The following is a 14,811-nucleotide window of genomic DNA, read 5'->3' as shown; positions in this document are numbered from 1 at the left end:
AAATAAATAAACATACTATTAATATATTACAACTGCTTGGTAAAGATTGCCTCTCTTTAGGACATTCCAAGTCCTAAGCTACGAATTAGGTCTTTTTAGGTCATATTGAATTTAAGAATATTACTCTTTGCTACATAAAACCAATAAGAAAAGCAATATTTCGAGAGTAAGTAGATAGCAACAAAATTGATTCGAACCTAAGAATCCGGGGCTTGCTCATTACCATTACATAGCCTAATTTTACAGCAAATTAACTCGATGTTCCTCTTTCTTCGCAAACCGATCAAATAGGTCACAACATACTGAATAACTGCTACTAGAAGAAGCTAGAGACAAATCTGCATTTGTTTCTAAACTCTCGATATATTTAAAATACTGAAAAAGTAAATACATCTCGTAACACAAAAGAATAACCTAGATGTTGATACAGCATTGTAAAATAACCCAATAAAATAAATAAACAAAAAAGAATAAAATAACAAGAACACCCGCAAACAAGAGAAAATCTAACAACATAAATGAAAACTTTTACGCAGGGAGAGAAAACTAACAACACGTAACTCAATTTTCTAAAACGAAGAGGAGAGAAAGAGAGAGAGCTTCCCAATACAGCCGAAACCAGCCGCGACTGCTACAGTTGTCAGCGGTGGGTAGGACGTCTCCAAATCGGCTCCCTTCGCGCGTTCTATCAAGTTTAAACGCTCTTCTAACCAGCTATCTTATTGGTTGAACTGCTGTTGTCATGGTTACCGGGGAGTAGCGTCATGTAGCCGACTCCTCTCTCCCGCTCTCGCATTGACACTGCAGGCTGCTAGATGTCGACTATACAGGTTACAGCGCTATCTGTTATTTTTCAGTACGAATTAGGCTATTTGTACTATCTAAGTATAGCGAGCGGGCATCACCAACTGGATGTGGTCGACTTTACGTAACTTACATCTTAGTCGTAGTGAATAGTAAAATTAATATAAAAGGAAAAATGTTCGTCATTTGCTGTAACTTGTCTGTGATCTTAATTCAGCTGAAATTATTACTGCCATATTGTGTTCTGGTAAAATATTAGGGGAGGCACGGCCTCCCTTGCCTCCCCTGAAAATCCGCCGCTGCTTTGAAGAAGAGATGACACGAGAGGTGTTTGAAGACAATAAATAGAATAATGGCTTATTAATTACTTAATATGGTTGAAAATGTAATGATAAGGTAATGCGATAACTTTTATTTTAAAATAAGATATCAGTTGAGATAAATCACGTCAGTGGTACCACAAGTCAAGTGTTTGTTATCGTGATCATAGAGCTTGCGCAAGAATCCACTCATGTGATAAGCGTCCTGTTTTTCTTCACTCCTACACCAGTGACAGATTTGTAAATGGACCCACAGCACCCGAGTCCAGCACGCAACATTTTGGGAGGCGCAAGAGGCATATTTTGTATTACTAATTAATACTAGACATTACGGAAAATTAGCGGCAATACTGACGCCATGTGCACTAAATTCTAGAGGTGATCTAGAATATGGCCTCTTCATTGTCCCTATGTTTATAATTCACCGAAACAGTTGCACTTTTTCTTCTCTTGTTTGAAGACTCAGGATGTTGAAAACATGCTAAGGAAATACGAAATTGCTCTTCTGTGGGTGGAGCGGAGCTCCGGCACTGTTTTGAAATTTTAAAATCTGTTTTGACATCACAATACTCTCCCAGCTAACGATATCTTAGTTAATGTCAGAATATTTAATGATTATATTTTCTATGCTTCCTTTAGAAAACAGTGGCGTAGCACGAAATTTTGAGCACGGGAAGCTAACTCAAGTTGTCTTTCATGCAATATGAGAAAACTTATTACAAAAATACAGTCTTAAAATAAATAGTAGTCAATGTCAAGTCAGCAGTCGAAGATTGGTTGGAACCTCGTAACACCAATAACGCATGACCTCAAATGATACGTAATAAAATGTGATTTCACGGTTTACACATATCTCTTAACAAATACACACGTATACGTATAACATTAGCTCACTCCCTGTGATACTTAGAGAAATCACAATATTAGTATAATTACGTAAGTATGCGTCTGTCTTTTGGTTGTGTCCTTCATTGACAGCAAGGGAGTCGGTCATTTGTTTTTTAAATTACACTTTTGTTCGTAAGTCAGTCTTGATAATAAAACTGCCCTAAAAGAATTCAAGTAAGTTAATGTCAGGAACTGTTATTTCGCTCATTATTTATTATATCAGCCACAATGCACACTAACACTTCAACTGAACACAACTGACGAAAAGGGATAACTCGGAAACTACTTATTTTAAATGTCAAAGCTAGCTTCTTGCGAGCCTTGCGACTAGGGTAGTTTAGTTAGAAAGGGATGGATAATCTGCGGGGTGGATTACACAGAAGAAACCAGTCTGCTTGGAAGCTGGTGTGTGCAGGCTTCTTGTTTACTGCTGCATCACAAATCATCCTGAGCTGCCGCATCACAATATTTAACGCGTAAATATAAATTCTATTAAAATTAATAAATAATTTTCTCCATAAACTGCAGGTTTATTATGAAATTATTATTAACTGGGGAAGCTAAGCTTTTTAGCTTACATTGACGCTACGCCACTATTAGAAAATTGGAACAAGTTCGGAAGTAGAGGGTCGCAAGAACACTAGGAGCGTAGACGGGTTGTGTGATGAGAAATGGGGGAAGAATCAGTGACAGGACAACCACCAAACTAAACTTTAGTGCGCCTGCGTGAAATGCTCACATTCCTAATTCACTTTCGTTTCGTATCGTATTTCGTTAGTTTTCGCTTCTGTGTACGATACAGGAGATTGTCTATGGTGTTACTTACCGAAATGTGTTTTGTTCGTTTCCCAGTTATTTTGCGAAGTGAATTTTAAACAGTTAATTTACTGCCTGTAACGTGACTGAAAGACTGCTTGAAACTTCTATTTTTATCTACTGCCCTTCAGTAAATATGAAACAAAATAAACATAGACAAAAAACATTAACTTCTCTCTTTTCTCGTGCCATTGCTGTTACTAGTGGAGTTACAAAAGCTTCCTCTCCTGATATTGTTCATATCCCAAGCCCATCGCTTCTATTTGATGAACCTAGTAATTCAACCAGAGATACTGTTATAGAAGATACAGTTCCAGTATGACTGTGAAGAAAATTCAACGTCATAATGTTGAAAATAGTGAAAGCCAAAAAGTCGGCTTGCAAAGTGAGTGGTCGAATGTATGGAGTGAAGAAAATATGTGGTCAAGAAAAAAAAAAAGGCTTGTCCGTGGATTGATTGTAAGCAATGTAAGCTAGGCTGTAAAGTGTGTCATGAAGTAACGACATTAGTTGTATTAAAAAAAAGAGTGTAGTTCTGCATCTAATGAATGGCGCTCATATTCAATAAATTACTACGGATCGAACAGATCAGATCAGCTGAAGTCACTACGAAAAAAATAATTGAACACAAGAAATCCAATGCTCATAATATAACACAAAAAATTATTGACACGTATGAAAAGCAATCAATTGAAAATGTTGGCGAATAAACGAGTGCAGCCCTCGTGAAGCAACAAAAGCAAAATTTATATCAGCGTATTACATTGCGCAGAATGATCACCCTTACAATGATCATTTCGGTTTACTTGAGCTTCAGAAGCTAAATGGAGTAGGTACTGATATTCTCCTTACAGTCTTACTTTATTGCACTTCTTTCTTTGTCTTATTATTATTTTTTTTTTGCATCCAAACCTTCCTCCTTCCCCAAGGTTAAAAACATAAAGAGCTCCGGCTCTGTGAAGTTTGGGACTGCAACCCTGGTGGAATGACATGTTGGGAAGGGTTGATAAAACTAACAACATCTTTTAAAAAACATTTCATTTGTTTCACAACAATTCAGATTCTGCAGTACTATTTACAAAAAGAAAGACATAGCTTTCAACAGTTTGAGGAAGAGGCATTGAAACTCAGTGTGACTGTGAAACTCCAAGCTATCCAAGGATCCACAAACGCAATGTCCTTACTGAGGAACACTATAGAAAAGAAGTAACTCTTGATGACAGAATATTTCAGAATTGGCGTGTTCATCAGATCCATTGACCCATTACTGCTAATTTACGAAGAAGGAAAGAGGTTTATGACACATTTTAATATTTTGTCAATGTTAGCATCGCCCGAGGGACAAGAAAAGAAATTGAGGCAAGCAAGTCTGTCAACTGTTAGCGAGAAGATAATGGTTATAGTTTTGCCGATGAGTGTCTTAATTTCAAGTCTACATTGAACTGGAAAGCTTTAAAATTATACCACAGTGCTACTCCTACCTCCAGAGCACACAATGTCCAAACCACGAAACTGTATTGACAATGTTTCTTTCCTTGCCGGTGATAAATTACACAGCAGAAAGAGATTTTTCTCTTCTCAAAGCAGTGAAAAAATATGGACGTTACTTTTGGGAAATGAAATACGGTATTCAATTGTCTGAATAAGCTGCATTGTGAAAGAAACATTACTTCGAAACGGACATTTCAGAGATTACAGACAAATTTGTTCAGGAGAAAGTTATGAAAAGCCTTCGCTTTGAATTCATATACTTGACACGCTTAATTTTTATTTCTCTTATGTACCCACTTTAATAATGATTTGTCCACACCTGTGGAGTAACGGTCAGCGCGTCTGGCCGCGAAACCAGGTGGCCCGGGTTCGAATCCCAGTCGGGGCAAGTTACCTGGTTGAGGTTTTTTCCGGGGTTTTCCCTCAACCCTATATGAGCAAATGCTGGGTAACTTTCGGTGCTGGACTCCGGACTCATTTCACCGGCTTTATCACCTTCATGTCATTCAGACGCTAAATAACCTAGATGTTGATACAGCGTCGTAAAATAATCCAATAAAATAAAAATAATTAATAATGATTTGATGGCCATTTTATTATTTCTTCACTTCATAGTTAATACTGTATTTCAAAATATTAGGCATAACCAGTTTTGTAAATATAATTGTAAAAAACAATAAATAATGTAATTTTATGATATAATTTTTTTACATTACTTTTACCGGTGCCATAGTATTTCGGCTTATTTACTGTGCTCTGGGTGCCTAGAAGCCTAAATCCGGGTCTGTCCTACATGAAATCCTCATTTATCTGAATAAATTTTCCTTCAAGAGTTGAAAATGATCTTGCAGCGAAACTTAATTCTGATATTCAATGAAGAAAAATAACACACCCATCCCATGGGATTTCTTAGCTGTTTTCGCCATCGCATCCTCGTATTTCTTCTTATTTCAAGACTATGGTAATGTGATGGTGTCAGATCAGGAATGTACTGTATATTTGATAGCAGAGAACTTTTCATCTATTTCTCTGTAATTTTTCGGATGGAGACATGTGAAATACCAGATCATACTTCGTCAAAAGGGAAGGACTTAAGACTTGATTGTTGCTCCGAAAATGAATATTTACAGAATTTCTTTTTCCAGATAAAGAGCTTTCACTGTAATTCCGCTTAGAAGCTGTGTAATCAAAGTTGAGGAGTGATTCAAAGTGAAGGAATTCACAAAGCTCTTCGAAAGTGTCAAGTACTACTGCTTCCAACAGGAAGCTAATTTTACTGTTGTTTATAGGTTTGGAAGTAAATCCCGAAAAGACAAAGTATATGAAGAGTTCGCGGGAAAAACGATGAATGTCACAGTTTTCTTAAGGTTGATGTCATTATCTAATTCAATGGATCAGTGCGAAATTTAATGTTGTTCTTAAGAGAAATGGTAAAAAGGAGAATTATCACCACGAATACAGTAATCCTTTCCTTTATTTTTTATAGAAACAGCACTACATCTTGCAGTTATAGACTCAATTAGATCATTATCTAATCCTTAACAGAAATGTGACATTCATCGTTTTTCCCGCAAGCTCTTCATATGATTATGTCTCGTGACCAGAATACTGTACGAAATGGAAATATAAAAATTGGAAATTTATCCTTCGAAGAGGTGGAAAAATTCAAATACCTGGGAGCAACAGTAACAAACATAAATGGTACTCGGGAGGAAATTAAACACAGAATAAATGTGGGAAATGCCTGTTATTATTCAGTTGATGAGCTCTTATCATCAAGTCTGCTGTCAAAAAATCTGAAAGTTAGAATTTATAAAACAGTTATATTACCGGTTGTTCTGTATGGTTGTGAAACTTGGACTCCCACTTTGAGAGAGGAACATAGGTTAAGGGTATTTGAGAATGAGGTGCTTAGGAAAATATTTGGGGCTAAGAGGGATGAAGTTACAGGAGAATGGAGAAAGTTACACAACGCAGAACTGCACGCATTGTATTCTTCACCTGACATAATTAGGAACATTAAATCCAGATGTTTGAGATGGGCAGGGCATGTAGCACGTATGGGCGAATCCAGAAATGCATATAGAGTGTTAGTTGGGAGGCCAAAGGGAAAATGACCTTTTGGGAGGCAGAGACGTAGATGGGAAGATAAAATTAAAATGGATTTGAGGGGGGTGGGATATGATGATAGAGAATGGATTAATCTTGCTCAGGATAGGGACCAATGGCGGGCTTATGTGAGGGCGGCAATGAACCTCGGTTCCTTAAAAGCCAGTAAGTAGTAAGTAAGAAAAAATAAATAATTTTTAAGTTATCATTTATACGAGTATTGTTATCGTTCTTTAGCGATATAAATAATATAAATTTAACGTTGGATTTGAAATAATACAGTTACATAATACTAGTGTTAGTTTTGTTTACTATCCTAAAATACGTCCATACCTGTGGGGTAACGGTTAGCGCTTCTGGCCGCGATGCCAGGTGGCCCGGGTTCGAATCTCGGACCTCAAATCTCCCTCAACCTAATTTGAACAAATGCTGTGTAACTTTCGGTGCTGGACCCCGGACTTATTTCACCGGCATTATCACCTTCATTTCATTCAGACGCTAAATAACCTAAGATGTTGATACAGCGTCGTAAAATAACGTACTTCTCGTCCTAAAATACAATAAAATGAAAAGGAATGACGAGAATTTTAACCTGATACATTAACATCTAAATTCCAACGTTTTTCCAACTGAACTAAGGAGGAGAGTTCGGTCCGGTGCTGTGGATTGAATTCGGCGTAGCTCAGTGGTCAGAGCGCTTGGTACGTAGAACCAAGGACCCGGGTTCGATCCCCGGCGCCGGAGCGAATTTTTCTCTTCAAATATTAAAATATATTAAGTTTCTTTCATTATTTCCGAAAAGATATGGTGTATGAATTGAACAACAGGAAAGTGGTAGTGCCTTAGTTGAGTTAGTTTATATGTAATACGTAATATCTTTTAATATCAAGAATGACAGCAATTTATTTTGATATAATTGAAATTACGTCTATTTGTCATAAAATATTGTACGAATCATTTACATTTAATTAGCAACGGTGAGTCCTTTAAATGCTCCATGTGTTTTTATGTCTGAGAACCACACCTGCTGTTAGTTAGCGAGTCCATATGACATTGCCGGGAGGATTGTCAGACAACTCCACCGACCATATCCCCGCCTTACCGCTTAGGAGACATTTATGCATGCCATGACAGGTCAGCATGTTAAAATGGCATTTCCTCCATTTTTGATGGAACAGTTATACCGCTGTGACTCGGTCCCCAGAGCCTCGTTTGTTAAAATCAGGTTGCACCACGGGAAGGTGAGGATGGGATTTGAGTAGGAGAGGTTATGTAATGTACGTCACTACTCCTTGCAACCCATATCACATATGTATAGGCACTATAATATACACTGTGTAAATGAAGGTGTTTACAAGAAAGTGTTTGTGGAGAAATTTAACTTAGACTTTCATCACCTAAAAAATAACATTTAATGGAAAATGTGACAATTTGAAGTTCTTCTCAACACATCAACAAATGAAGAAAAATTGTCACAGAACAAGACTGAAATGGACATTTAGATTTAACTGAGACTTCATATGAAAAGGGAATTATAGACGTAGAGAAAAGCAAACAAAATTCATAGAGACAAGCAAACAAAATCCCAAAATAGCCTTCTTCTGTTAGTTAGTGGGGTTTAAAAGGGTGCATCAGCTACTATAGCTATTTGCGCCTTATGCCTTCAGTTTTCACTTTAAAAAAATTCCTGCGAACTCCGGTGCTTGTGAATGGTATTTAATTGGTTTCCATTAAAGATGCCCTTGGATCTTAAATTTAACAATTTATTCGATCTTCGATAAAAAAAAATATTACGTGACATGTTATCTCTGGGATAGAAGTTCTTGGACGAGGTCTTGTCTTACAAAACACTTAATATTCATTACCAGTAGGTCTACCTCATGAAACTGAAAAGGTAAATATGTTCAGTGACTCTTCTACTGGACAAAACAGGGTCATTTTTGTGACTATGATATGAGTTAGTGGGGTTTAAAAAGGGCGCGTCAGCTACTATGGCTATTTGCGCCCTTATCTAAAATCTTTTACTAAACACAAACACAATATAATAACCAGAATACTTAAAAGAACTAAAAAGCGTTGCAACGGTTAAAATGAGGCAAACAAATGCAGTTTCAAACGGGCGATGCATAAAAAACACAACAGTGAGCAGTTCAAAGAACTTAGCTGGTATTTAAAAAGAAACAATACAATAATAAAACATATGCCGCCAGAAATAAATTATCTGGCGCATTTCTAAAATGCTCGGATGTAAAAGGTCCAAATGTCAAGTGTCTTAAAAAACATATAATAAACAAGAAATGTAACCTCCAGATGTAAAGAGTCCGGAGGATAAGTAAAACGGGTCAATAAAAAACTACATCACCCTGTCAAGTCCTGTATCCGATAAAAATCTCAGAATTGCATTTGTACAAATAAAATAGTTTCCAAGGGCGTCACGGAGAGTCAGCTGAATTCCATACTGTCGACGGACACGGTCGTATTTTCTACACTGTAATAAAAAATGTTCCACCGTAAGTAGAACACGGCATAGATCACACTCCAGCTGAGGCTCGCCACGTAGGAGATGGCCATGTGTCAGATGACAGTGGGCAATCCTCAACCGGATGAGTAAAACTTCTTCGTGTTGTGACGCTCTTGTGGACGAAACTCAAACACGAACATTATTCTTTATTCTTCGTAACTTATTTCCCTCTTGTGCAGAGCATTGTCCTTCCCATTGCCACCATATTGTGCGTTTGAGGTAATTTTGAATATCCTGCCACCTCTCACGCCAATACACCTCACACCCATTTATAGCACCAGCCTTTGCTGCAGCATCCGCTGCCTCGTTACCAGGAATGTCAACATAACCCGGAGTCCACACTACTCCAATCTCATAATCAGAGGTTAGGAGAGTGTGGAAAAGTTCCTGGGTTCTCAACACCAACGAATCATCGGAATTCAAACGCTGCAGGGACTGAATGGTGCTTAAGGAGTCTGAGGGTTGTCTAATTAAAAATAACAGAGCTCTATAAAAAGCATATATTTCTGGGGTAAAAACACTAGTGTATTGGCTCAACTTATATTTAAATGTCTGTCCATTTGCAACAAAGGAACAACCAACACAATCGTTTACTCGGGATCCATCAGTAACTATGATATGATATATGATTGATATATTTATTCATCTATCATATATCTGTAAGACAGACCTGTTACAATTCTATATTATCCCAGATCTGTCTTACTTTACAATTTTAATACTAAGCTTATGCCAAGTCTTACAACTAAAAAAAAAAAAAAAAAGAAACAAAAAAACACACATACACACACTACAAGATCAATTTAATACTTTTGTGGCTATAATGGTGGCACACATTCTCCCTGTCACAAGAATCAGGAAAAAAAAATATTAACCCAGACATATTCATATGGAAGCTGACACTACACATGCTGTTATTGAAAATTAAAAAAAGTAACAACTAAGATTGAGATCCCAAGACAGTGGGCCAATCATATGAGATTGATCACAACCAATCCTGAACTTACAATAGTAGAACTTGAAACAAAAACTCCCTAAATTTCAGTTCACTGATGTTCTGGCTGATATATACATCTATTATCAGGCGGTACATCTCACTTGACGATGTGTGTCAGAGGCAGAACAACTGATTGTATACGAGGTGTGTTCTTAAAGTAAGTTCCGTTTTCAATTATAGCTGTCGCATCGCTGCAATCGTTATTTTGTGCATACATGTTTTCTTCTTCAGTCCTCAGGCAAGCTGTGCAAGCAGTTTCAGAGCTTCAGTCCGTGTGTGTGGTTAGTTGTGATCAGTTGAAATGTTTAAAGTGATCGAGCACCCCACCGACTGTGAGATGCGGTCTGTTATCCGTTTTTTGAATGCGAGAAACATCAAACCAGCTGACATTCATCTCAACTTTGTGAGATGTATGGTGATGATGCCATTATTGATGGAATGGTCAGGAGATGGCCACACACAGCTCGTGACACCCAAAATCTCATCTCAAAATTTGGCTGGGAACAAATTGACCATTCCCCCCTACACCCAGATTTGGCTCTGAGTGACTTTCACCTCTTCCTGCACCTCAAGAAGTTCCTCGGTGGTCAACATTTTGATGGCGACGATGAAGTGAAAACAGCAGTGCAGGAGTGGTTCGCATCGCAGGCGGGCGAATTCTACAAAAAGGGGATAAATGCCTCAATAATGGTGGAGATTATGTTGAGAAGTAATTGAAGTGTGGGGAATACAATGCAACAAAAATGGTTTGTAAATATCTTCCCGTTTACTTACTACACCCTTTTGGAACTTACTTCAAGAACGCGCCTCGTACATCTGAAGTCTGATTAGTGTAATATGTAACTAGTCAGCAATATACGCAGTGGAGAGGGAAAGGAACTGGCCACTCTACCTCATTATCTCCTGGCCTAGTTGCCTCATGAGTGATGCCTTGGTATCACTTGTGGGGTCCAGACCTGTCTTCAGACAGTTAACTAAACAACAACTGAAGAAATGCTATGTTCATAAGAAAACCAAAATAACTGGTAAACCTGTACCTTGGATGAAAATTTAATGGCTGCAGTATAGGAAAAATTGTCCTGGTCAAGTTTAATACAAAATGTCATTGAAACTTAAATAAGATTTTCAGGTTTTAAACTTATTGAGGATAAATTCCGTTAACTGCTACAAGGTAAAATCTTATAAGAGAATTCAGCTTTTCAACGCCACCTATGCTTCACGTAAGACCACTTCCACAATCTACCCAAAAGATGCTGCAATTTTCATCCTGTAAGTAGAAAGTACTGTGAAGCTATGACTTCAGAATCAGAATGCGACGATTTCTCACCTGCAAATGATCACAGTGATGATGGATGTGTGTTAGGTATGGGATATTATGATCTTTCGCAATTATCTGTATTTGCCATGTTTTATTTTTTTAGGGATAAAAGCTTTTAAACTTCCGTTAATTTGTTTCTGTAACATGTTTAATCAGCTGAAGCAATATAAGACAACAAGGAGTAATAATCAATAAGCGTAACTTTTAATGTATAAATGTTCATTTAGTATGCCATAGGGCTATGCCATGTGTTATTCAAAACAATGATGAATTCTGCAATATGCTCATTATCCAGATAACGAGAAATAGATTCTCTTGTTACTACCATCAATATAGGCTGACCAGATTTTTATGGTCCAACAGGGGACATCGGCAATTTCAAGAAAAACCTCTCTCCATTGAAATGAAGAAAATACGTATGTAACAGTAGATACAATGATGGAACTTTGCACACTAAATTTTTAGAGTATCTTAATTTTTGTAACTAAATGCATAAACACACGTAACTCCTATATATAATTATAGCCACTAAGAATTCAATTCCAGTACTGACGCATGCATATTAGTCTTTCACATAATATTGTACACACTGAACTCTAACACACACATTTTACAAGTACTGGTCTGAAGAATATATCTTTTTAAGGATCTGTTCATTCCCATACAGCTTCACACTAAGTTCTTCACATGAGAAATGAAAGTTTGTTTTCACTTATAACAAAGCTGTAACTGTTTCAACGTTCAATCTTGACTTTTGATCAGACCAGATTGAGTTCATTGTGGAGAAAAATCTTTCAGCAGATTAATTACTGCCTGAAAGACACATGATTAATGACACTATTTTGAGAAGATTTTCAAATTGAATATAATTTTTTTTTAATGTTGAAAAACATACCACTTTTCACCTGTTGGTTTGACACAAAATTCCTATTTTTTTTTTAATTACTTAAAATGGATGCTGCGGCAGTTCTAATGCTTCCATGCAATGCGAATGCTAAGATGACCAAAGACAAAGATGCTATGTTCTTCTCAAAGAGTTCATAATATCTCACACTGTGCTGGCTGGTTTTTCTATCTCATACTGAGAACCGTTCAGAAATGTGCATGATTTGCAGCAGATCCAGTAACATATTATTGAAACAAAATCATAGCTTCTGGGGACAAAATTAATTTCTGGTGACAAAAATGGGGACATTTGCTCCCGGGAACAGCAGCTTAAAACCGGGGAGTCCCTGGAAATTGGGGACGTCTGGTCAGCCTACATCAATACACAAATTCATAAACTTAATATAATTAAACCAAAAGTAATTATATCACAACCAAATAAATAATCAAGTTACCAGAACAAGATATATTAGACATAGACAATACAAATAAAAAAACATTACAAAAATAGTATTTGGTAAAAATAACAATTCAAGTGTTATTAATATGAAACTTCTAACAAAAATGTTTTTATGCGAGTTCATTTCTCACACATATGCGGAAGCTACTAGTAAAATATTGTAAAAGAAGTTATGATACCGCACCTCATAGCATTGAAGTCTAAACCTTTAATATGCTCTCCTGTAAAATTTTGTCCGTTTGGCTTAGGATTATATCATTCTCACCCTTCATACGTAAACATGCATTTATTTATTTATTTATTTATTTATTTAACCTGGTAGAGATAAGGCCATCAGGTCTTCTCTTCCCCTCTACCAGGGGATTACAACTACAATATTAAGAATACAATTACAATTAATATTAAATTTACAGATACAATAAAACTCAAACTACTAAAAGATTAACTGATTAATAAAAGCTAGACAGTTTATTGTAGAAGTTAAGAAGCGAGAAGCATTTCTTTTATTAATTAAGTAAAAATTAAACCTACTCTACGCAGTAAGAAAATGCTTAATAAGCTTGCTTTTGAACGCTACTAAATTCCGACAGTCTCTGATGTCACTGGGTAGGGTATTCCACAAACGCAAGAGTGAGATTGTGTATGATGATGAATACGATGATGTCTTATGTGTTGGTATGGCTAGTATGCGGCTATTTTGTGTGCGTGTGAAGAGATTATGATATGATGACAGGTAACTGAAACAGGAGGCAAGGTAGGTAGGTAGTGAAGGACTTGGAAAAGGAGAACAAGAGAATGAAAATTTCTACGTTCGTTAAGCCGTAGCCAGTTTAGAGTTTGGAAGGATGGGGTAATGTGGTCAGCTCGACGGACATCGCAGACGAAGCGAACACAAGAATTATGAACACGTTGTAATTTTTGCGACTGGTTGACATTGAGGTCAGTCAGTAGAAAATCACAATAATCGAAGTGGGGCATTACTAGTGTTTCCACTAGTATTTTCTTGAGTGATAGCGGAAGGAATTTTCGAATGCTGTTTAAGGAATGTAATATGGAAAACACTTTTTTGGTAATATGGGTTACTTGGTTATTCCAGTTTAAATGCGTAACAAAGTAAACTCCAAGGTTTTTAACACGGGAAGCAAAAGGGATTATTGTGTCGTTTAACTTGACTGGAAGAGCAGGAGTAATATTGCATAATAGACGTTGATGTCCCACTAGGATTGCTTGTGCTTATATTACACAATCATAGTCAAAACTTCTTAAAATGTCTTCAGTACAACAGACCTAGAAAGCTGTAACCCCACTCATTCCTCCCAGTTTCCATAAGATAGATGAAGTATGTAGCTGTGAACAGAAGAGGGTCACTAGTGACTTCTGAATACTATCTGAAGGTTTCACTGAGGTTCTTGCTTTCTGGTGTGCAGAATGGCAAAACCCAATCCAATTCCTGACCTAAAGCAGCAAGTAAAGACCTTGGAGGGACAGGTTAGACTGCTCCTTCCTCTCATAGATGAGGTCAGGGTCCTCAAGAAGATGAATTCACGGTCCTTGCATGGTGTGAAGAGCAATGACCCGATGAACTGAAGGAGACATTGATGTCGAAAGAGAGAGAATTACAAGAATAGAGAGAAGAATTGGAAAGGATAATAGTTTTGCTGTTGCCATATTTACATTTTACTACTGATCACCTTAGATTAGGTCAGAGTTAAAGCTTTATTCCACAGAATTATTTGCTCATACCAGGCATTCACAAAATGGGTAACGAGGGGAAACTGAAAAAGAATTAAGACCAATTTGTAACCATGTACAAAATGCGAAGATAGAATTAGAAATGTCGTGTTGTTTAATTCAATATATTCAGTAGTTGGTTGTGTGTTATTCTGTTTCCCATCGTACTGCCACCTTACTGACTGGGCTAAGTCTGACCCTGATTCCTTTGTGGTTATGGATGAGGCAAACTTATGAGAGAGAGCACCAGCTGCGGCTGCAACTGGAAGAGGTAAGCGATGAACTGTTACCACGGTTATAGATAGGCTCCCTATTCCAGCTACAGTGAACAGTGTTTTTCAACTAAAACAAACACAATTTCTTCTAAATTAAAAAAAAAAATAAAACCCTGGATTACTACTGGCAGCAAGTAGAGCGATCGGTTTGGAAGTAAATCCCGAAAAAAAAAGTATATGATTATGTCTCGTGACC

Source organism: Periplaneta americana, chromosome 16 (assembly GCF_040183065.1).
Source record: "Periplaneta americana isolate PAMFEO1 chromosome 16, P.americana_PAMFEO1_priV1, whole genome shotgun sequence".
Classification (NCBI taxonomy): Eukaryota; Metazoa; Arthropoda; class Insecta; order Blattodea; family Blattidae; genus Periplaneta; species Periplaneta americana.
Note: the sequence above shows the minus strand (reverse complement) of the source record.